Here is a 24,798-nt window from a genome sequence, read left to right as displayed (position 1 = left end):
TGCAAATATATACAGGAAGAAATAATGTTGAAAGTAGATGAAGGAGGTTCTGGAAAGTTAGACAATTCTGTAAACAAGGATATTTGAGGTGGATGGGTATAATAAGACAAGAGCTCGGTTTTAGGCAAGTAAATCTGGTAGCAATGTGTAAAATAGATTGGTATGCTCATAAGATACACCTAGTAAGAGAACTACAAGAATAGACGTGGAAATGGATCATATAGGGGGAAGAAGAAAAACATACTATAGAATTAGAATCCATACATTTTGAGAAACAAGTGGATAGAGGAGTCTCAGAGGACACGGAATTCATGAGACAGAACCACTGTGAAGATGAAGGGCTATCAACAAAAAAAGTAAACGCAAGAGAACAGCAGATATGGGAAGGTAGACCATAATTTCAGTTTGAAATGATGAATTTGAATGGTCAGAACAGTCAGGGGAAGATATCCAGCAAACATTTTTTAAACATTGCTTTGAAACTCAACAGCAAAACCAGGGTTGGGGACACAAATATAAGTATTATATTAGTTACAGATTCTGTTATAAGATATATAAGAAGATACCAAGGTAAATAGTATAAAGTGAGAAGAATAAAGAATGAAAGTAGGTCCTTGGGAAACAACTACATTGAGGAAGATAAGAGAATTGAAAAGAGGAGTCATCAAAGAGAGTGGAAATTCAGGCAAGATGTAATTAGGAAGTTATGGGTGGGAAGAGTTTTGAGAGAGTATGAGGTAAAGCCTGAGGAAGTCCATTGGATTTGTTAATAAGTTACTGACATCCTTTGAAAAGGCATTTGTGGTGGGCAGAATAATGGCTCCCCCAAAGATGTCCACATCTAAATCCCTGGAACCTGTGTGAATATGTTACCTTACATGACAAAAGGGATTTTGCTGATGTGATTAAACTAAGGATTTTGAGATGGGGTGATTACTCTGGATTAACTGGGTGTGTCCTAAGTATAATCACAGGGTTTTTACAAGTGAAAGAGGGAGACAGGAGAGTGAGGGAAGGAGATGTGATGATGGAAGCAAAGCAGAATTTGCAGTGATGCAATTGCTGACTGGGGGCCATGAGCAAAGGAAAGCGTGTGGCCTCTAGAAACGGGAAAGTCAAGGAAAGTTACTTTCTTCTAGAGCCTCCAGAAGGAACAGCCTTGCCAAATTTCGATTTTAGCCTCATGAGACCCATTTCATACTTCTGACCTCCAGAACTGTAAGATAATTACTGTGTGCTGTTTTAAGCCACTAAGTTTATAGTAGTTTGCTACAACAGAAATAAGAAACTAATACATTTTGGTTAAACTAGTTGCCACTCCATCTAGAAAAAGGGTACAGATGAACTTATTTACAAAACAGAAGTAGAGTCACAAATGTAGAAAACACGCTTATGGTTACCATGGGATAAGGGTGGGGAGGGATAAATTGGGAGATTGGGGGTGACATATACACACTACTATATATAAAATAGATAAACTAACAAGGACCTACTGTATAGTACAGGGAACTCTACTCAATACTCTGTAATGACTTACATGGGAAAAGAATCTTAAAAAGAGTGTATATTTTATAACTGATTCACTTTGTTCTACACCTGAAACTAACACAACACCGTAAATCAACTATATTCCAATAAAAATTTTTTTAAAAAAAGATAGTTAAAAAAGAAACAGCTAGTTGCCACTTTTCACATAAACTCTTGAGCTATAGAGTTAAGAAACCTGAAATCAAATCCCAACAGCTCAAGTTACTTAACTTTTCCATGCTTCAGTTTCCTTGTCTATAAAGTGAGGGTAATAATAGTACCTACTTCACAGGCTTTTTGAGAATATTAAATGAAATCATACATGTGAAATATTTGGATTAGTGTCCAGCACATAGCAAGTGCTCAATAAAGTTTGTTATTATTATGCCATGTGATGAAGGGTTAAGGAGTACCCTAACTAACAACAAAGAAGTAAGGCAGTGAGACCTGGAGAGAGCTGAGACTTGTAGAAGCTCAGTGATCTCAAGGTCACCAGACTACTTTGAACTGACCCAAGTCATATTCCCAGTTATGTTGGCCTCTGGTCCAACAGATCTTTTGCACTATAATACATTATTTGTGGCAGAGACTGCTAACTGTCCCCTTCACTTTAGTAATAGAATTCCTGCATTTTTCTCCTGGCATAGGGTCACAAAACAGACTACTTTTTACATTCTTCCTTACAAATAGATGCCTCCATGTGTCTATATTATGATCAGTGGGATGTAGCTAGAATTGAAGTATTCCACTTCTGGGCCAATCTTCTAAAGGGAAGATGTTTGATCTCTATTTTCTCCTTCCCTTATTCTAAAGGCTAGAACATGGGCAAAGTGCTAGTGAAGCAGCTCCAGCCATGCAAGAGAAGACTTCACCCTAGGAGACGGTGGACAAGAAAAAGAAAGGAAACCAGATTCCAGGATGATCTCATTGAACAGGGCTAACCACTGCCTTGGACCATCCACCTACCTCTAGACTATCACATGTAAGAGAAGCAACTTCTATTTTGTCTAAGACACTTACCTGATCCATCTTCTATATACTTATACTGTTTCTATAATTAATTTAATTAAATAGAAGGGGAAAAGGGAATATAGAGCAAAAATAGAGGAACCCTGAGGCTTCACATTGATAAATCTAATCATTACTCTAGGAAAACATTGGAAATCTCTTTACTGAAGGGTAATAAAAATATTGATCATAACTTTAATTGCAAACACATTATGTTCCAGGCACTAAGTTTTTAGTATACCTTGTCCCATTAAGCTCTACTGTATTTCTAGGAGGATGGTCGTAATATATCCTCATTTTCAGATAAGAAAGGTGAGCCTTAATGATATTAACTAAATTGCCCAAGGTTACATGAGTAGAAAGTAATAGAGTTGAGATTTTTAACCAAGGCTGGCCAAATTCTACAACCCCAGATCTTCCTTACTCTATATCCTGCCTCCCATGGAGGAATAGTAAATAATTTATTAATTTTGGAAGTAGCTAAGGTACTAAGACTATCACATGTACTTTTATATTATATTACTGCCAAGCAGTTGTGATTTTTTTTTTCTACTGGGGAACATACTTTACCTTTTCTTTCACCTACGTTTTATGGGTATCTGGACATTTTTTAAATTGGGAATGTAAACTTGAGCTACACATCTTATGTGCACACACATACACAAACACATCAAACTTTTCAAGTTAACAGTGGGGTCAGCTCGCTCAAAGTGAGGGAACAGCTGTATAGGTTTTGGAACCTAAGCTGATAATTGCCCTCTTGCTCAAAGGAGCCAATATTAAGCAAATTATAATTTCAAATTATTATATATTCTTCAAATAGACATTCTTCAATCAAACAGTTACTAAAGATTATTTCTGGAAACTGAAGCCTATCTCCTAATTACATGTTTTTTGATCTTTGAATGAGACTTCTCAAAAAAATAGACTGTAGTTTTGTTTAAAGACTACCCAGAAATTTCAGTCCTTTTTCTAAAGCATATTATTTGCTTTGAGTATAATATATATAGTTGGGCATGAGTAAATACCACTAATTTGAGATTTGATTTCTAGACCAGCAGTCATTTCAGGAAAGGACAGCAAAACCTGATTGTGAATATGCTATTGACATTTGGGCCTCTATTTAAGAATATAAAAATTCTTTCATTAGACCTATATCATTGGGCTTCCCTGGTGGCGCAGTGGTTGAGAGTCCGCCTGCCGATGCAGGGCACACAGGTTCGTGCCCCGGTCCGGGAAGATCCCACATGCCGCGGAGCGGCTGGGCCCGTGAGCCATAGCCGCTGAGCCTGCGCGTCCGGAGCCTGTGCTCCGCAACGGGAGAGGCCGCAACAGTGAGAGGCCCGCGTACCGCAACAACAACAAAAAAAACTATATCATCAAAACCATGTAATATGTTACAAGCAAGCTACAAATTTGGTGTTCAGTACTAAATTTAATGGAATTCAAATCTAGGCCCATTGAAAGAGTTATTTGAATACAGATAATTTCAGATTTACAATCAAAATTTTGTTCTTGCCATAGACTGGCTGTTTGTGTCCCCCAAAATTCATATGATGAAACCTAATCCTCTCAATGTGATGATATTAAGAGGTGAGATCTTTGGGAGGTGACTAGGTCATAAGGGCAGAGCCCTCTCGTATTGAATTAATATCCTTGTAAAACAGACCCCAGAGAGCTTCCTTGAGCCTTCTGCCATGTGAGAACACAACAAGAACATGGGCGTCTATGAACCAGAAGGCCAAAACATAGACCCTGTCATCATGGAGCTCTCAGTCTATTGGGGGAGTTGATTTCTAATCAGAGCACTATGAATAAATGTTAAATCACAGCTATGATAGGTTTTATGATGGAAAGATTAGATTGTTATAATAGGACAAAACAAGAATACATGATATTTCTCTGAGGGAGAAATGTTTAAGCTGTGTACTAAAAAGTTAAAGAAGTTACCAGAGAAGAAGATGAAGGCTTTTGGAACTGTATGGGGAAAGGAGAGAGCATCCAAGAAATTAAAAGGAAGACAGTGTGGATCTTGGGGCAAGATGAGGTTGGAAAAGAAGTCTGAGCCAGAATTGGCAGGGCTTTATAGACCATGTTAATGATTTTAGTCACTGTCTTGGGAACGATGGGAAGCCAATGGAATGACAGGGGGACATAAAAATTCCTTGTTCTCCACTGTCCCAGAGAAAGGGAAGCCATGCCGAAAGCAAAGAAAAACAAACAAAAAATTATCTTGATGACTTCTTGGCTATTTAGGGATTTTTAAAAAGGTAATTGTGACTATATATGATCTCACCTTGAGGGCTAACTTTAGAACTAACATCCTCCCATCACCACCACCACCCCTTCCCATTAATATGTCTGCCACTAGATGTGTACTCTAGAAGTACATAGAAGGCAAAACATCTGACCAAGTTATAAGGGAAGTTTAGAGGTATTATATTCTGATATTAAATTGTACTTTGTCATCAGCTGTTGACTTATTCCTTTTTCCACAGCTGTCTTAGAATAACCTCCTTCTTTTTAAAATTCTCACTTATTTACCATGGTTCCCCAAAATTTGAATTATAGAATTTGTGAAAATACAGCTACAATGGCTATTAGGGAATAAACCTTAAGAGTAAGTTTTCCAGTTTGTTCTAAATATCTTGATAAGTTGTAATAAGGTTTTATTATGTATAAAGTGTGGGAAAATTATATAAATTTACTAATATAAAAGAACATAAGACAATTGCCTGAGAAAGTTATAAAGAAGTAAATAAGTTCCTTTGTGAATAAAACAAAGAAATAGCAGTGTGACAGGCTGGAAGAGACCCGAAATATACTTCTAAAGTTTTAATTTTGTGAAAGGATTTCAGAGGAGATGGAAAAAATTAAATGGGTTTACAAAGATTATTCCAAATACTTAAAAGTATTTTATAAGACCTTCATTTCAAGTGATTATAAAAATGGAGAACAAATTCTTCTAGAATCAGAGGAGTATAAAGAAGAAGGAAGGAAGGAAGGAGGAGGGAAGGGAAGGAAGGAGGGAATGACAGAGAAATAGAAGGGAGGGAGGGAAGGAAGAAGGAAGGAAGAAAGAGGGAGGAAAGGATGGAGGGAAAGAAGGAGGAAACCAGAGAATCTAATTCTTACTCCAAGAAAAATATTAACTTTCTAAATTGAATTATTGTCACTTATCTTATAAACTTATTAAAGAAACTACTAAGGCCTTCTATATCCCAAAACATTGAGATCTCCTAAACAACATTTTTCAGGTTTTGGGCAATAGTAACACCAAATAATAATACAATATGGGGCTTTCATGTAAGACTTCTCTGTAGTAGATGCTGAGCTTCACTGAGATAATAGAGAACAGTTAAATCAATTTTTAATGACAAAGAATTGCCTCTATCTGAATGACCTCCGGATCTTGAGAAAACCTCATTTTATAAAATAGACATGCCACCAAAATGTTACTCATAAACCTTTTATTTTTTCTAATGGGATCATATTTCTCCACTAATTTATAATTTCTAACTTGCTTTATCTTCATCCCAAGTCATTCTTCAATCGGCAGAAACGCCCAACAATTTGACTTTTAGTTTCTCTGTCCAGAGCCTGTCCTATGGTAAATGATTTATAATTTTTAAAACAAAAGAACCAATAGATATTACTTTTTAAAAGAAGAAAAGGGGCTTTGCAGTGAATATTTTTATGATACAGATTCATGTAACAGAATCAAACTTCAAAAGAATACTCATCTTACCTTCCAAACTGTATTAGTTAAAATTGGGTAGCCTATCTTACAATAGCAAATAACCCCCCAAGAATCAGTGGCTTAACATATCAAAGTTAGTTTATCACTTCCTGATATTAGCTAGGGATCACTTAAAACCATCTTTCATGTGGTGACTCGGGGATTCAGGTCCTCTCCATCTCAACTCTTGGCTTTCAGGATTGCTGTGGCAATAGAATATTCTGCTAGAAGGTCCTAAATGTTAAGTCATGGTCAGACCTATTAATTTGCATCCATCATTTCTACCCATCATCCACTAGACAGAATTAGACACATGGTCTCCATCTAACTGCAAAGGGAACACATAGATATTGGTGAGGTCTCAGCCACCATTATCAGGTTTTATTATTTGCAGATACACTTCAAAAAGTGTCTACAGCACATTAGAATTCATGTTCTAATAGGTTTCTATTGAGTGTGTATGTGTACATGTTTGAATAGACAGGAAATCACTAAATCATACTGGCTTGACTGAACACTAAAACTCTTCTTCTACAAATTCTTGTCTTCCCTTGCTATTCAATTAATTGGAAATTTCCTCTCCTCTTCCATCTCTTTATCTTTCCATTCCATCACTTGTTGCCTAGGAACAGCATCCCACCTCCAACTTGTCCATTCTTATTTAACCAGAAGGCTGATCCAAGATGTGATCTACCATAGTAGAACTAGTTAAAATGCAGGTGACTTAGAAGAAGAGAAAGATAGAAATCATTAGCTACCACTCAACATTCAGTTGCCAACCACTGTCACTAAGTCTTCCATCCCAATACTGATTTGGGGGACAAAATACTCAGTCTCCCTTCCATATTCTCACTCACCAAACAACAAAGGGAAGGAAAGGCAAGAAATAGAAGTTTGAGGATCCTAAGAGAAGAGAGAGAATATTTCCTGCTTTCTAACAGCACCAAGAACAAATAAGACCGAAGGAATAAATGGCTTTGTGGTATATCTAGATAGAAACGTAGCCCTTCAAATGATCCCCATGCCCCAAATGTGGCAATGAAGCAGCAGAAACCTTCTAGAACTGAAAGAGCCATACTTCTAGGAACACATGATGTCATTGCTAGAACAATGATAAGATATCACTGCTGCCACACACACATGCATACCTGGAGAAGACCCTGGAATGCTGGCATAAACCACAGAGAGCTGGAGGAAACACCAGGAGGGATGGAAATTACCTAACTTCTAGCCCCATCCCACTGCAACAAGAGAAATGAATGAAAATTCAAAATGCAAATTGAGTTGTTTCATGGAAAATTAACAATTACAATCTATGTTTGTAAACAGGTCAATATCTGTTATAGTCATATATAATTATTTAAAAATATGTGTATACATGTAGATTATAGCAAGAAGGAAAAAGCAAAAATAAAACATGCTAACTTCTAGGGATTATGAATGAATCTTATCATCAAAATGTCCATAAATATAGTTTTAATAAGCCAATAGTGCATACTTACTTAAATTACAAATGACAATATGGTTGTAAAGCTCTCAAGATAGCAAGACAATTTAGAGAAATTTAATAAAATATATGAAAAAGTGTTGGCCAATACTTAGTAGCCAAAATAAATTATAGATAGATTAAATACTTGAAGGTAAATAAAAAATTCTCACATGGATCTGATTTGTTTCTATTCTCTTTAGTAAAACTTCCAATGAAACAATCTAACCAGGCCCTTTTGAAAGTTGACACCATTATTAAATTTTAAAAGCTGACTTCTTAATCTTATTTAAATTCATGTTGATTTTCCCTTATCTTTAATATCTACATGCCTAATGTCATAACTGATTCATGGCTAAACTAGGAACACAAAAATTTAAACATTTTGTTAATTGTCTACAATTACTGATTTTATTCTAAGGCATGCCTATATTTTTGATCAACTCTAAAGCATTTTGACTATCAACTAAATATCACCTGCTGGTGGAATGAAGCAATAGGCATTCTAGTGAGCAAACAACACCATGAGTATTTGAGGCATAACCAAAATTAGCACTGAACTAAGAATGGGTCATTGGTAAATACCAACTGTAAAGTTTTTATCAGTAAGGAGAACTATTTTATCCCTTATCTTGATAAACTGTGAAGAAAAAGTAGAAAAAAAAGTGTAGCTAGTTGAAGCAGTAATTTAAGGCCCTAACACAAAAATTTTGAGAAACCAGTGAGAAACATGACTACTTCATGAGTATCTTCTCCTGCAAGGGTCATTTGGACTTCTCATTAAATATTGCTTCTGGAAACTATGTTGAAACTTCAAAGTGCTTTCCTCCACTAAAAATAGAAGATTTTGCTGCCTGTCGTAAATAATTTTGTCGCAACATATCATTTAGTAAGGCAAGTAAAATGTGGCTCCTTACTCTCATTTAGTGAAGTAAAGGTACCTATTAAAAGATAAAGACACGTAATTTGAATAGCTTCTAGCTGAGCAGTCATCATCTGGACATATGCTATGCAAATAATACCCCACTTCCTGCTCTTCTCTGCATTTAATGCCATTAGTTTTACCTCTTGAATTTTGACACTGAAACAAAACAACAAAATTTTTTAATAAAAATTGTGCACTTAAACTACAAATAAGGTGAGATATTCTGCCTAACCGAATAAAATATAGTATTTCATCATGGTTAACATTATTTTTCTGTAATTTTGTAAATTCCACGGCAAAAATAATCTTCTAAAGTTTGACAAATATCTTCATATTACAAGAAATCATGTAATAAAATCATAAGCAAGGGACTTCACTGGTGGTCCAGTGGTTAAGAACCCACCTTCCAATGCAGGGGACTCAGGTTCAATCCCTGGTCAGGGAACTAAGATTCCACATTCCATGGGGCAACTAAGCCCACGCACTGCAATTACTGAGCCCATGCGCCACAACTAAAGAAGAAGCCTGCACGCCACAACGAAAGATCCTGCATGCCACACTAAGACCTGACGCAGCCAAAAATAATAAATAAATAAATATTTTTTAAAAATCATAAGCAAAACAATCAATTTATCAAACGTACTGAATGGTCACAGGTAAGGGCTTTGGAGTCATAATTTACATCCTGGTTCTAACACATTGTTTATGACCTTGAACAATGTATTGTATCTCATTAGGCCTCAGTTTCTCATATGTACAATGGGAATAATAGTACCTAATTCACGTGGTAGTTTTGAAGTTTAAAGGAAATAATAGCCTTTTAAGTACTCATCATAGTGCCTGGAACAGAGCAAGCACAAAAAAGTGCTCATCTAAATATTATTATAATGTACGCTATGCATGGTGTCTAAAATCAAGTAAAGGAAGATCATTATAAGCTTTGAAGGATCAGGCTTAATAAAATCCCTTATCCATAGAAGCTTTGATGAAAAAAGTTCAAAAATTGGTTTGATAGCATGCTATGTATAGGAGAAAAACGGTTTGCTCAGTGTTAAATAAAAAGAAAACCATTCTACATGGTAAGAAGAGAAAAGGAACACATCCTTACATGATAGTCAAACTGCTGCAAACCAAAGGCAAAAGGAACAATCTTAAAAGAAGCCAAAGGAGAAAATAAAACACGTTTTATACCAAGAAACATCAATGAGAATAACAGATGACTTCTAGTTAAAAAAAAAAAAAAGTTGAAGCCAGAAGACAATGGAACAACATCTTTAATGGTCTGAAATGGAAAAACAAAAAAGAGCTGTCAGTATAGCGTTCTGTATCTGGTGAATTATCTTTCAAAAAATAAACACAAAATAAAATCATTTTCATATACATGAGATTTTGACAACATTTACTGCCAGCAGATCTAAGAAATGCTGAAAGAAGTCCCTCAAGCCAAACAGAAATGAAAACAGGTAGAAATTCAAACAGGAAGAAAAAAAAAATCACTGAAAATGGTAAATATATGGGTAAATACAAAAGACAAATTTTTCTCTTTTTAATTTCTTTAAAAGACAATAAGCTGTTTAAATTTTTTTAGAAATTCTTCTTAGAGTGTAAAAACTTTCAAGAGAATATCATTTCCATCCTAACAACAAGAAAAATACAGATAATCTAAAAAAACAAAACAAAACTTTTCTTGAGCCCATCAGACACCTCTGGTAACAAGGCAACTAACTGAACTGAATTTCAAAGTGTGACAAGTTCCTCTGAAAAGAGATTGGTCACATGAACTCTTTCATCTGTGGCAGAGCACAGAGGAAGAGGTGGCTGCCAAAAAAAAAAAGAACAAGAATAAATCAGCTAAAACTTTAAGAAATTCCTAAAGGCCAGGTATGGGCTTGTAACAGTTTGCTTGCTCACAAACTCTTTTTCCATGGATCTCTGCTAAGTACTCATAAGAAAGATTCTGGGCAGAACAGGATACCAGGGAGAGGCACTCCCCTCAATGGGGACATCATGTGGGTGTTGATCAGCTACCAATAAGGCATAGGCACAAAGCAGTGCTGCTTCCGTTCTCTCACATAAAGCAAAAACCTTAAGACGCTGGGCAAGAGGCATCACACGTTCTTGCCACCACACCCTAGGCATGGCTTAAGTAGTAGAAGGAATCCTTATCTTCCACCCCAAAATATCAGACAAAGATCGACTGCTTCTTGAAGAAACAGCTACCTGTTTCTGTGGAAGAGGCAGGAGAATCTTCTAGCCCACAATCTTACACTGATACAAAGCAGAGGTCTGCTTCCACTGGGAAAGAGGAAGAAAATTCGATCCTGCCTAAGCCTCTCCAAAGATATAATACATATCTCTTCTGTCACAAGAAGAAAGACCAGGAATACTGAGAAGGCCTTGCTCCTAAAGTCCAGGCATACAGGCTCTATCTAAGACTGAGGCTGGACAAGAATACCAAGTACAAGGACTGCTTAAATATCAGGGTTGAGGAAAGAACACTGAGATAAACTATCTGCTAACCCAGACTCCACCCACAATAAGCACACACAGTTCATGTGTTCAATTTCTTTTCAGAGGGACTTGTCACACTTTGAAATTCAGTTCGGTTGGTTGCCTTGTCAGGCCACCACTGGAGAAATTTGTACCTAATGTGTAATGAGAATGATGATAACAACAACAAAACCTAAACCCAGCTCAACTACTAATTATATTGAACTAAATTCCCACAGTAATGAACTGACAGAAAAAAATGCATGCCATTCCAAAGCATAAGTATTATTTCTGTCAGCCTTTGTAGTTCTTCTCTATACAGTGGCTAGTGTTCAATTCAAAATTACAAGACATGTCAGTGAGTCTAGAGTTCTCCAGAGAGATAGAACCGATAGGATGTGTGTGTTTATAGAAAGAGATTTGTTCTAAGTAACTGGCTTATGTGATTATGGAAGCTGGCATGTCCAAAATCTGCAGGATGAGCCAGCAGGCTGGAGACCAAGGAAAAGCTGATGCTGAAGTTGAAGTCTGAAGGCCATCAGGCTGAAGACTCAGGGATAAGCTGACATTACAGTGTAAGTCTGAAGGCTGGCTACTAGCAGAATTCCCTCTTGCTCAAGAAATGTCAGTCTTTTGTTCCACTGAGGCTTTCAACTAACTGAATGAGGTCCATCCACATTATGAAGGGCAGTCTGCTCTACTCAAAGGCCACTGATTTAAATGTTATCTCATCCCCAAACCCCCAAACAGAAACATTCAGAATAATGTTTGACCATATATCTGAGTACCAGAATATTATTAAGCATCACAATTTACTTTTTAGTAAAAGAAAGGAAAAGAAAAAAAAAAAAAAAAAGAATGGCAAGAGATAAAAGAATCAACAGAATCAGAGGTCAAAATGCAAATTACCAATATGATAAATGAAATAAATGATATTACCACAGATCCTAAAGACATTAAAATAAGGAAATATTATGAACAACTTTATATCTATAATTTTGATAACACCATAGGGAGGTACTAAGTTACACGGCAATCTTGATGATGTATAATTTCCTTATGGTTATGGGAAGGGGGATGTTGAGTAAATGTTAACAATAATAGAACCTGCCATATCCAGTGCCAACACCACTTCTGTTAAAAATATCATAATATATTACTATGTACACATGGAGGTTGCAACATTATTTTTAATTGTAAAACATTAAAAAAAATTGTAAAAACATTAGAAACCACCTGGAATAGAGGAATAGGTGAATATATTTTAGTACAACCTTACAATGAATATTTTGCAGATAAAAAAATAATTAGAGCTATCCATTTAACAAATTATCCTTTTTGCTTAAGCTATTTCCAGTGGGTTCCTATTCTTTGCAAACTGTATTGTTTTGCATACGTTTTTCTCCTGAGCATTGTGATTTTCCCTACTCAGATATATAATCATCCTCCTAACCTATGGGCATCTCAAGTATGTACAAGAAACTTCTGAGACACTTCCATCCTCCTAGTCATGAAGAGGTCATATACGCAAACCTAGTAGTGGAAAAGTTTCCTTTAAATATGGAATAACAATACCAATAATAATAATAAAGTCCAAAAAAAATTAAAAATAGGGAACTATATTCAACACCCTGTGATAAACCATAATGGAAAAGAATATTTAAAAAGTGTATATATATGAATAATTGAATCACTTTGCTGTACAGCAGAAATTAACACACTGTAAATCAACTATACTTCAATAAAATATAAATAAATAAATATTTAAAAACTAATAATGAAGTGCAGAGTAATTCATATCATGACAACTGTTAATGTCAATTTTTTAAAAATCTATTCTCACATGAATCTTGTCTCAGTATAGCTTGAGTGAGAAAGGCTTAATCTCCTGAAAACTATAACAATCTTTCAGTTGCCAGTCCATCAACTGTTAACTATAATTCAGATGGTCAAGCAGCAAATGATTTAAAATAATATTTTATTCCACAATATTATTTACACAGTATGGTTGGATATGTTTGGGAGTATTTAGACTGTACATTTCCCAAAATAATTCAAATCAGTAAAAACACTTGGGCACTTACTGTGTGCCTAGTTACATGCTAGATACTATAAAAAGTAAATTTAAAAGATAGATATTTTCCCTTGAAGAGTTTATATAACGTTTGGTGAGACTATTACAGAAAAACACAAATATAATGCAATACTATATTAGCTATTTCACTGTACCTGATTTAAGTCAAGGCAGATGAGCTTTAAAATGTTCTATTATTTTCTCCTGCTTTGCACTCAGTTTGTGGCATTAAGGTCTCCTCTTCTGAATATATTTCAACCCATTACATTTTACAATATTATATTAAAATAATCCATTCAAAACTTTTCCTAACAAACTGTAAGCACTTCTACACCAATTTATTTTTGTCTTGTTTACATCTTGAATATGCAGCAGAACTGAATAAATGCTGATTGAAGTGCAATAAAACTGCACTGTTCCCTATACTGACTTGAATTACAAAAGGAGGACTCTAGGAAGGATGGTAGACAGTAGTGTTTCTTTATTGCCCCTTCCTTTGTATGAGGAATTTCCCACTGTTTAACTCCTGCCTCTCCAAGGTAGAAAATACACCTGCAGTTAGGAGCAATCCTGAAACTCAATCAGACATTCCAGTAGGAGACCTTAGTGAGCAATGTGAGGAACTATACAGCATGGTTTTCTAGTGAGGGTGGAAGTGAGAGTGCATCCATCTCTCAGCCACAAAGCGATTGAAGTGTGTTCCTGGTGCAAAATTGCAGCAAGGAAAATTCTAACATCTAGCAGCAGCAGCAGCAGCAGCAGCAGTTTCCCTTCAGACAGTTCTACAGTGTGGTTTGGGCATTTTTCCTGGCCATTTAGCCTTGAGTCTGGTTCTTCAAATCTCCAACAGGCCTGTGAGGTTCTCATTATCCTTTTAAATGAACTCCTTTTCTTTTAATTCACCCAGACTCCTTTTCAGTTGCTTTCAGTTAAGAACATTAGCTGATGCAGTTAGTTTGAGCAAAGGAAAACAATTCTAAGAATCAATGATACGTTAAAAATTAAGATTGATACTTTTCTGTATATGTGGGAAATAGGGGTAATTCTAGTTATCAGAAGTACTATATTGGGAAGAAACTCACCTTGTAGGAAATGGACCAGGATAAGTTAGAACCATCACTCAAAGATCCATTCCCTGAAATCCTGCCATCCCTGAGATCTGGCAAGTTGATGTGAAGAAATCGGCCTTCCAATCACTCCAGTCTCATGCAGGGAGAAACTAAATGGCTTATTTTTCTTATTTCAACCACTATTCCCAAGATGTGCTTATATGCAGGAACTCAATAGCAAAATTGTGCAAGGACAGAAACAATAACATTTCTGAGGGTCTATGCAGCCAAACATATCCTATGTGAGCTGGGTTTTTATTTAAATAGTGTGGTGCATGTTTTGTTTTCTCAGCTGCAGTCTGTTGTAATAGAGTAATTTGACTTTCAGTTTATGAGTGATTCTAAAGTACCACTGGAGTGAATCCACCAGCTCTTGCCAATGATGAGGGACAATAATCTTCTGACCAGTGGTTTCTCAAGCCTGGCTGCATATTGGTATATCCACAGGGAAATTTTTTAAACACTGAAACCTGGGTCTCAGTACCAAAGATTCTAGATTAATTGTTCAGGGGTGCGACCTGAGCATCAGGATTTTTCTATTTTGTCAGGTGTTTCTCATGTGAGCCAATGCTCAGAACCACAGATCTAGAGCCTGGCTAATCCATAGACCAGAAACTTGTGGAAGTTTGTTAAAAATAAACCATCTCAGGCATCACTTCTGTACTACAAATCAGAATCTGCATCTTTAAAAGGTCCCAAATGAACTGTACAAACACCAGCTGAGAAACACTGGCCTAGACCATTTTTCCATCACTTGGGCCATTCAGTAAAACTCCATAATCAGTATTATTCAATAAAATTGTTCTTTCACCTGTCTTTTCCTTTCCCTTTGCCTTCTTCCTTCCTCCTCCATCCTCTCCTATCCCTTCCAGTGTTGTTGAAGCATCCTAAGCAAATGTTTCTCTTCAGGTTAGTAATGCATATGCCTGAGATTTGTTTAAAAAGTCCATCTTTCTCTGGAAATTAACCATTTCACAATTAACCTGGCTGTGGCTTAAGATACTGAGTGGGCTATAAAGCATAAGCTAATACTAATCACGGGAGGAGCATGTGAGGAAAACATTGTTGTGAAGGATGTTTTGCATATAAAGGATATTTAATTTTGAAATGGAAAAAAACACATATGCAACATTCTGACTTTATTAAATTGACAATAATATTGTCAATTGAGATTTTTACAGAATGAAGTAATAAGCCCTTCTGAAATTTGAAAGTAGTTATATTTATAGTGTTCCACAGCAAGGAAAAATATCATCATAAATTATTTTACATGAAATTGGGTTGGTTTTGTCTGGCTTTTTCTTTTTTGTTTTGTTGTTTTCTTTATTTTTATAAACGGAATAGCTTAGAAAAGAAAGATAAATTAAGGAAACAAAAATATATTCTCTGTAATTACCACTCATTTGGCTTATAACATGGTATTTAATCCTGACAATTTCATCAATCCATGAATACTACATGTAGGTATTTTAAATTTTTAAATTTAGTGTTTTAGCTTACAATGTAGAATATAAAAATCTGCCAAACATAGAAATTCCAGAATCTTGATAATAGTTTTTAAATTCAAAACCAAGAGACACTTTTTGGAGGCACAGATCATTATTCCACCAGATTTAAACCAAACATTCTCTGGTCTTTTTCCTATCTTCCCATTATTTCACAATACCTGGGCTAGGATAAGTTTCTCCCTGCTCAAATTTTCCGTCACTTCCATATTTCCCCATCCTAAGAGTGCTCACACCTCATCATACTTATCCCTTTGGTGCCTATCTTCCCCAGAAAACATTAATTTCAGGGAATGAAAAAACAGATCTAGCTGTTTATTGCTATATTCCCAGGTAGGGTCTCAAAAAATCTGTTGTAAGAATAAAATAATCAACTAATAATAAGTGATATCCAAGTATGTATTTCATTCACTAAAGTTATAACAAAATTTCTCCCAATCTGGAGATGATAATTTATAGAAGTTAGGGACTCTTTTATAAATCTAACTCTTTTATAATCTAATCTATTTTTTAAGTATAGGCGTCTCTAATAAATGTGAGAAGTGGAAATAAAGCACCCAGAAAGGAAAAAAATCTTGCTACATTTTTCCAATTTGAAAATTGTGCTACTCAGCACAGAATAAAGATAAGAATTTCCTGTTTTTACAGTCATCTGTGAAAATCACACAACACAGGTCAAGCAGGTCTTACCCAGAATATAACTTAAAAGCATTCCCCATCTTGCTTGTCATGAATATTTTCTTCAAGATTCTTGACATACTTCATACAATTCCATGCTGATCTTTTATATTTTCCTTGGTTATGCCTTCTCTTACCTGAATACACTCTATGGTGATGTTGATGAGGATGATGATTGTTAGTTTTCTGGAATGCTCTCTGCAAAGTCACATTAGGAGATTTTCCTATTTCCCCTTTATCAGGGTTTATTTTTTCTCCTATTCCCTTCTCATAATAAAAATATTTTTTACACATCAAGCTGCAAGAGTCTAAATTGGAGGCACTTTTACCCTTGTTGATGTCATTCAACAATTATTTAGGGTGAACTTAACTAAGCTAACATGTGGTGGAGACAAAGGATGGATATCCTTTTATGAGTTTTTAGACCAGTACAGAAGATTAGATTTTCATTTACACAACAGTGGCACACAAATGTCATGAGAGAGATAAATAAGTATTTTGACAGGTCGAAGGATTTATGTACTTTCCTCCTCTATGGCTGTATATTCTCTAGGCACTACTCTGAACAACTATGTCAGTTAAAAATTGCAGCCAAGTCATACAAACCCCCCAAAAAGGTGGTGTAAACAAATAATGTGTTGTGTTTTTCTCACATCATGAGATGTCCAGAGATAAGTTGTTGTTGGTATTAGTTCAGCAGCTCTAGAATATCAGCTCTCAAGTCTTTGCATTCCTCTGGATCCTTCTGTCGGGATGGCTTTGTGGTCATAAGATGCATGCTCCACAACTGGAACTCACCCACAGTCTAGTCAGGACGAAGGGCAGAAAGACATATACCAGCTAAATCTGGCTCTTTGGAAAGAATTTTCCCAGAAGCCTCACTCCACTTTCAAATCATTGGCTGCAATCGAGTTGTGTGACTATTGTAAGATTTTTAATTTGTTGGTCTGATTTAAAAATGTGATCCTCTGTGTTGTCTTACACTATGATAGAAACACATATACATTAGAGGATCACAAAGATCTATAATTAGGCCAAAATTTTGAAATCACTGATGATGTTAGTAAATTCAGGGAAACCTATTAATAAGGTAGCAATTTTTCTTTAAATAGGAGTGTTAATTACATGTCCAAAGAGTAATATGGAATGCTTATCATCATTAAAGAAGTTGTAGAATATAAAATACTGTTTAATATATATTTCAAACACTGTACTAAAAAAAAGTTTTGCATATCTTGATTTCAAATTGATTTATTTAAATCAATTCTCTAGTAATGGTTTTACCTGGAAGAAGTCTAAAAATGCCCACCCAAAGTTCTCAACTCCTGTGTATTCAATAAAATACCAAACTAGGTACTGTTCTGAAGGAATTTTGCAGATGTAATTAAAGTCTTAAGTCAGCGGATCTGAAGATACAAAAATTATTTGCAGGAGAGAGATGATCTAATTACATGAGCCCTTCAAAAGCAGAAAAGCAGAAGAGGAAGTCAGATAGACTCAAAGCCTGAGAAGTACTCAATACACCATTGCTGGTTTGAAGATGGATGGGGACATAAGAGAAAGAATGCAAGGAACCTCTAGGAGCAGAAAGCCACCCCCAGCTAGCAGCCAGCAAGGAAACAGGAACTTCAGTCCTACAACTCCAAGGAACTGATTCTGCCAACAACAGGAATGAGTTGGAAGCAGATTCTTCTCCAGATCCCTCAGATACAGCCTATCAAGACGACATCTTGATTTCAGCCTTTGGAGACCCTAAGCAGAAAATTCAGCACATTGGCTTTCTGATCTACAAAACTGTAAGCTAATAAATTTGTGTTGCTCTAAGCTGTTTTATATGTGGTAATCTGTTTCACAGAAATAGAGAACTAATACAGACGTTGGTGTCAGGAGTGGGGTGCTCCCAGAACAAATACACAAAATATGGGAGTGGCTCTGGAATTCGGCAGTGAGTGGAGGCTGAAAGAAGCTTAAGGAGAACCTTAAGGAGCACTATAGAGGAAGCCTAGACTGCCATGAATAAACTGTTAGTTGAACCATGGATGTCAAGTACATAGACTGGGGACAGCTCAGAATGAAGCATGGAACATGTTATTGAAAACTATGGAAAGAGGATCAATATCATACTGTGGCATAAAGATTAACAGAATTTTGTCCTGAATTTATGAGGAAAGCAGAATTTCTAAATTATAAACTTAATTATTTAGGTAAGTAGATTTCTAAGCAAAGTGTTGGAGGTGCTGCCTGGTTTTTTACCTGCTGCTTATAGTAAAATGTGAGAGGAGAGAGAAAAATTGATGAAAGAACAGTAAACAAAAAGGAACCAGAACTTGCTCTGGGAAATCCTCAGCCTATCCTGATGGCAAAAACTGCTAAAATTAAGAGATTGTTTCTGAAAGTGAAGCACAGAGAAAAAGCTGAGTGTGTCTGGGCACCCCTTTGCTCAAATTTTGGAAAGACCAGAAGGTCAGAATATTAAGTCTCAAGAGATTAAGGGTTTGCTTCACAGGTCCTCTTAAAACAGGGAGTTTCTAGGAAGCTTAAGGGTACTCTCCATCAGCCATTTCAACAGAAGCCAAAGATAGAGAAAAGATTATCTCAAAATGTGTTATGGACTTGAGATCTGTCTATTGAGATGAATCCCTGTGCCAAGGGAGATGCACAAGTTTCTTGAGAAATCTATGTCAACAGAAATACTGCTAGCATAGACCAAAAAAAGAAAAAGGAAAAAAATTACAAAATGAAAGGTTATTGGACCCCTGAAATTCCATTGGCAGGAAGTGGGCCTAGAGCCCAGAGAGTAGAACTGAGAGCTCAGTGGGGAGAGCTGAGAGCCACAGAGAACTGTTCCCAGGGTTTGAAACCTAACGGAGTCTGCCCAGATGGATTTCAAAACTTCTTTAGAATAGAAACTCCCTTTTATTTTCCTTTTCTCTCATTTTGAGCCATACTGTCTGTAACTATTATCTTCTTGATGTCCCACCAGTTTCTGTTTGAAGCAGATTAGATGTTTATTTAATATCACAGTCCACAGATGATAGGAATTGTGCACAGGAGCCTCATCTGCACTGATTCAGTTGCTTTAGATGACGAGATATTGAATTTTGAGATGATGTTGTGTTGGAATGAGACTTGTGGGGATCTTGAAATGGGTTGAATGTATTTTACATGTGAAATGGATATGAATCTTTGGAGGGGGGCAGTAGACTGGGGTAGATAAAACTATGGTCATCCAAAGATGTCTTGTTCTAATTCCCAGAATCTGTGAATATGATATTATTATCACTCCGATGATTATATAATATTGTAGAGCATGATTGACCTTAAAATAGGAGGATCACACAAGTCCTAATGTAATCTAATCTAACCATAAAAGAAGAGAACTTTTCTAGCTGGTGGGAGAAGAGAAAGTCAGGAGAAGGATTCAACATGCCTTGGTTGACTTTGAAGATGGAATAGGCATGAGCCAAGGCATGCAGATAACCTCTCTAGAAGCTGAGAACCACCTCCAACCAGCAGCCCTCGCTGTTAAAACCTGAATAAGCCTGGAAGCACATTGCCTCTCCAATAAAGCCACCAGATAAAAGCCTACAGTATTTGCCCCTTTAATTTCAGCCTTGTGAGACTAGAGTAACTAGCTGAGCCCACCTGGTTTTTTGACTTACATAACAGTAAGTTATGTAATGAAATAATACACGACTATTGTTTTAAGCCACTGTTTGTGGTAAATTGTTACACAGCAATAAAAAACTAATATCATGTTGAAAAAAACAAAAAGCCTTTGGAAAGACATTTGGCATCAGAAATCATCTTGTTGTGGGAATGCCATTCATTTTAACAAAGTAACAGATATATTTTCTCTGATTGCAGCCTGTGGAAACCATTTTTATGTGAATCTAGAAGTAAAACATGGATCTTAATAATTTCCTTTTCAAATTGAAATTTTAAGTATAAAAATAAGAATTCAAAATAATGAACGGGCTAATGAATTAAAGGAGAGACTTTTTCCTAAAGATTTCCTAATTAATTAATTTAACAAATGTGTTTTGAGCACCTATCATGTACCAGACTCTTAATGTGTTGTTAGCAATGTAAAAATAAACCATATATAGTCTCTATCCTCAAGGAGCTCAGAGGACAGATGAACAATAATCCCAATAATAATGACCAACATTTATTGGGTACAACTTACATGCCAAGTGTTGTGTTAGGATTTTATCTATTCTCCTTTTCAACAAACAGATAAGTCCACGATGAAGGACATGATAAGTGGATATACTAGGCAACACTTATGGTACAAAAGAAACTAGCAAACATGGCCCATGAAGGTGATTGAGAAGGCTTGAGCTGTTAAATTGAAGATTAACTAAGGACTCATAAGACAGATAAGATAAAGAGGAACATTCAAAGCAGAGAAAATAGTGTGTATTAAGTCTTGAGAGCATGAAACAATGCGGTTTATCTGGGAAAGTTATAGGTATACTAGCTTGGCATGAGAAAAGATGGTAACATTGAAGAGACAGGCAGCAGTCAGTCAATGGAAGAACTTGTATGCTTAGCTAAGGAATTACAGACTTGTGCTAGCTGTTCCAAAAATATTTTAACTTTAATTATAAGCATAGAGCCTTTTCTCTTTGCCACCTACTTCCTCATTCTTGTGTTGAAGGAGGTCGACCTACCTTGAAGAGAATACATGCAATAAGAGAAGTTATTTTAGAAACACTAGTGAAAAACTACTCAATGAATTTTACCTGTTCCCACCCCCTTATTTTAACCACTGGAAATAAGGGGACCCAGAGAGGTTATACTATTCACCTAAGTCCCATAACTAGAAAGAAGCTTATTAAGAGTCTGGATTCAAGCATTCTGACCCCCATTCCAAGAATCTTTCTACCTATGCCTTCAGTTACTTTTGTAATTTTCACATAATGATGTTTGAAAACTAAAGAAGTTTTTATATTTAAAATATTTGAAATATTATTTTTAAAAATAGGTAAAACTTTTAAGGTAAGTGTTCAGAATGAGTGTACAGTTTTAGAAATCTAATATAATACATATGACTAAATGATTTGGCCCAGGGTTACTTACTCAAAAGAAGGAAAAAGTAAAATAGATGAGAAAAAAGAGTGTAAAAAACTCTGATCAAAGTCTTTGAGATGCAAGCATACTGAGGTTCTCTACTCAGCCAGAGTACCTCAGAGTCCTGGGCTGTTCGACTGACATTCATGCCCAGGAACACCATGGAAGCAGACTGTACCCTTCTCAAGTCTGACACAGCAGAAAACTTGCATAAAAGGTTTTTATGGCAGCTATTACAATCTCTTCTCTAACTTTCTTCTCTTCACACATATACACACACAGGCACACACGCACACATATACCTTCCCATTACTATACTAATTCACATTTCATAATGATAATCTATAATATATGACAAATGAGTCTTCTAATATTTCCCTTTTGATTTTCCTATCTTTTAAAAAATATATTATTTCCTAAAATACAGACAATCAATCATAATCTCAAACCATTATGGATTCCCTAATGCTGTCCCTTAAGACAATGTCAATCATGGAAGACAATATTCTAATATCCATTACCCTCATATGAAAAATCTCAGGGGCACATGTTTGTTTGTCTGTTTATTTATTTTTAAAATTTATTTATTTTTGGCTGCATTGGGTCTTCATTGCTGTGTGTGGGCTTTCTCTAGCTGTGGTGAGCGGGGGCTACTCTTCGTTGCAGTGTGTGGGCTTCTCGTTGCGGTGACTTCTCGTTGCAGAGCACAGGCTCTAGGTGCACAGGCTTCAGTAGTTGTGGCATGCGGGCTCAGTAGTTGTGGCTCACGGGCTTAGCTGCTCCGTGGCATGTAGGATCTTCCCAGACCAGGGCTCGAAACCATGTCTCCTGCATTGGCAGGTGGATTCTTAACCACTGTGCCACCAGGGAAGCTCAGGGGCATAGGTTTTATATCAAGAAAAAAAGTATGCATTTTTTTAGCTCTTCTGTGTCTATCACAACAGTTATAAGCAGACCCAAGACACAGAAGAATGCCAACAAGTTAGCTTCAGAGGATAAGGATTCTCACCCCAAAAACTTTTTAACTAAATGAAGAAAGATGTTGATTATTTAAACAAGACTTTTCAGACTTAGGAAAGTTTACTTGTTTATTCATAAATTCTTTCTTGGGTTTAGAAAAAGAGAAAGGGGGGAGAATAAAATAACTCCATAAGTTTTAAACTGTGGACAAAAGTCTTTATAAAACTTAAATAGACATAGGTATTAAAGCAGTTGACTCTACCCACTGTGGGCGATTATACTAGTGTTCAAAATATTTGCAGCCTCTCTTTATGATACCCTCCCACTAAGGGAGGATTGTATATTCCCAACCTATTTAAATCAGGCACGGCCAGTAGACATCCTTTGGTCAATGAACTATAAGCATAAGAGATGTGTCATGCCCCTCCCAGGCAGAAGCTTTAGGAGCCAAGACACTGTTCACCATGTAACTGGTAATATTACAGAGACAACTCCATTATCATTTTACCTGGCATAAGGTGATGGGAGCAGAGTCACAGCTGACCTATAATGGAGAAAAAGTGTGAGCCAGACATAAACTGTTCTTTGAAAGCCACTGAAATGTTAAGATCATTTGTTATTACAGCCTAACCTAGCCTATCCAAAAGTAGGAGGAAATTTCCTCTTTGCCTAAAGCAAAGATGACACTAAAGAGTGAAACACTGGAAGTACGCTCCCTGTCAATAATGCCATATAATATTGAATTGGAAGACCTAGCTAGCTCTGTAAGACAAGAATAAGAAGATGGATAATAGTTGATAGATGATAGGTATATAAGTTATAGATACATAGATATGTAGATGTTTATTTAGATTATGATATCTACATATATGTTATATATATATGTGTGTGTGCTTTTAATATATATATATATGTATACACACATATATGAAAGATAAAATAAAAGTGCTATTTTCACAAGAGAACTGATAGCCAAATAACTACAATTAATCAGAGATTTTAGTAATGTTGCTAGATGCATGGTCAATGTAACAATCAATGCAGAAAATCAATCATACTCCCATACACCAATAGCAAACAGCTAGAAAATGAAATTTTTTTAAGTTTCCATTTATAACAGCAATAAGATACCAGAGATAAATCTAACAAAAGATGTCATGAAAAAAATTATAAAATATTATTGGAAAACATTGAAGAAGATCTAAATAAATGGAAATCTACACCCCCAAATTAATCTGTTAAATCATTCAGTTACATCCAAACTCACAGAAGGTCAGTTTATTGAAGTTAACAAAACTTTTTATCAAATGTATAAGAATAAGCAAAGACCCAAGAATACTAAATATAATATTGAAGAAAAATAGTAAGATTCAAGATAAAGAAATACAATACTGAAGAAGACTAATAAGGTATGGAGAATCACCCTTGTGATCTCTTGGCTAACTATAAAGTAATTGAGACGATGTGATATTGTCTCAGGGATTTAAGATAAAGAGAAGAAAAATAGATCAGAAAGAAAGCCCAGAAACAGAATATTTGAGAACTTAGGACATGATGAAGATGAGGTTACCATATACTGGAAAATATCTTTAGGCCTTCAGGATGGGAAGAATAAACCGTTAAGGAAAAGATTGATAAATTGACCATATTAAAATGTAAAACTGATGTACATCAAAAAACGCTATGAGAAAAAGAGTAAGAGAGAGGAAAAGAGGAAGGAAGGGAGGGAGGAAGTCTTGGAAAGGATATTTGCACTACGTATAACCAGCAGAAAATTAGTAGCCAAAGCGTATAATCACATGTGATCAATAAAAAAGTACAACGATAAAAATGAGGAAAGAATAAAAAGAGTAAATTCCTAGAAAAGGAAACCAGAATGGCCAATAAACATATGAAAATATGATAAAGCATTAGTAATCAGAGAAATCCAAAGTTAAATAAGATACAGTTTCACACCCCTCAAATTGGCGAAAGTTTGAAAGCCTGACCACATAAAGAAATTGGGAGATTTCATGTGTTACTGGGAGGGTAAAATGGTGCAATCTATTTGGAAAACAATTTGGTCTTATCTAGTGAGGAGAAGATGTGCATTCTCTTTGATCCAGCACTTCCACTCCTAAGTAGGTACCCTAAAGAAACTCTTGGACGGACCACCATGAGACACGCACAAGAAGGGTCGTTGCTCTACTGTTAATATTGATGAGGTTCTCATCCATAACAG

The 24,798-nt window shown here is 35.9% G+C and overlaps 1 long non-coding RNA gene across 6 annotated transcripts in view; it reads left to right on the top strand.

Annotated features, from left to right (window-relative positions):
* The window catches only part of LOC137204586 (uncharacterized), a 142,377-nt gene that overhangs the window by 113,233 nt on the left and 4,346 nt on the right, over positions 1–24,798 (top strand). For 4 of the 6 annotated variants that reach the window (XR_010933735.1, XR_010933732.1, XR_010933736.1 and 1 more), the window contains one exon: positions 2,341–2,509. This is a non-coding gene — a long non-coding RNA (uncharacterized lncRNA). Of the gene's footprint in view, positions 1–2,340; positions 2,510–3,685; positions 8,949–17,972; positions 18,338–24,798 lie in introns of those variants that run through there. The other 2 variants (XR_010933733.1, XR_010933734.1) reach the window with 2 other exon arrangements.

This window comes from Pseudorca crassidens, chromosome 13, assembly GCF_039906515.1.
Source record: "Pseudorca crassidens isolate mPseCra1 chromosome 13, mPseCra1.hap1, whole genome shotgun sequence".
Lineage (NCBI taxonomy): Eukaryota > Metazoa > Chordata > Mammalia > Artiodactyla > Delphinidae > Pseudorca > Pseudorca crassidens.
The sequence above is the reverse complement of the archived record's forward strand: the minus strand, read 5'-3'. Positions and strand labels throughout refer to the sequence as shown.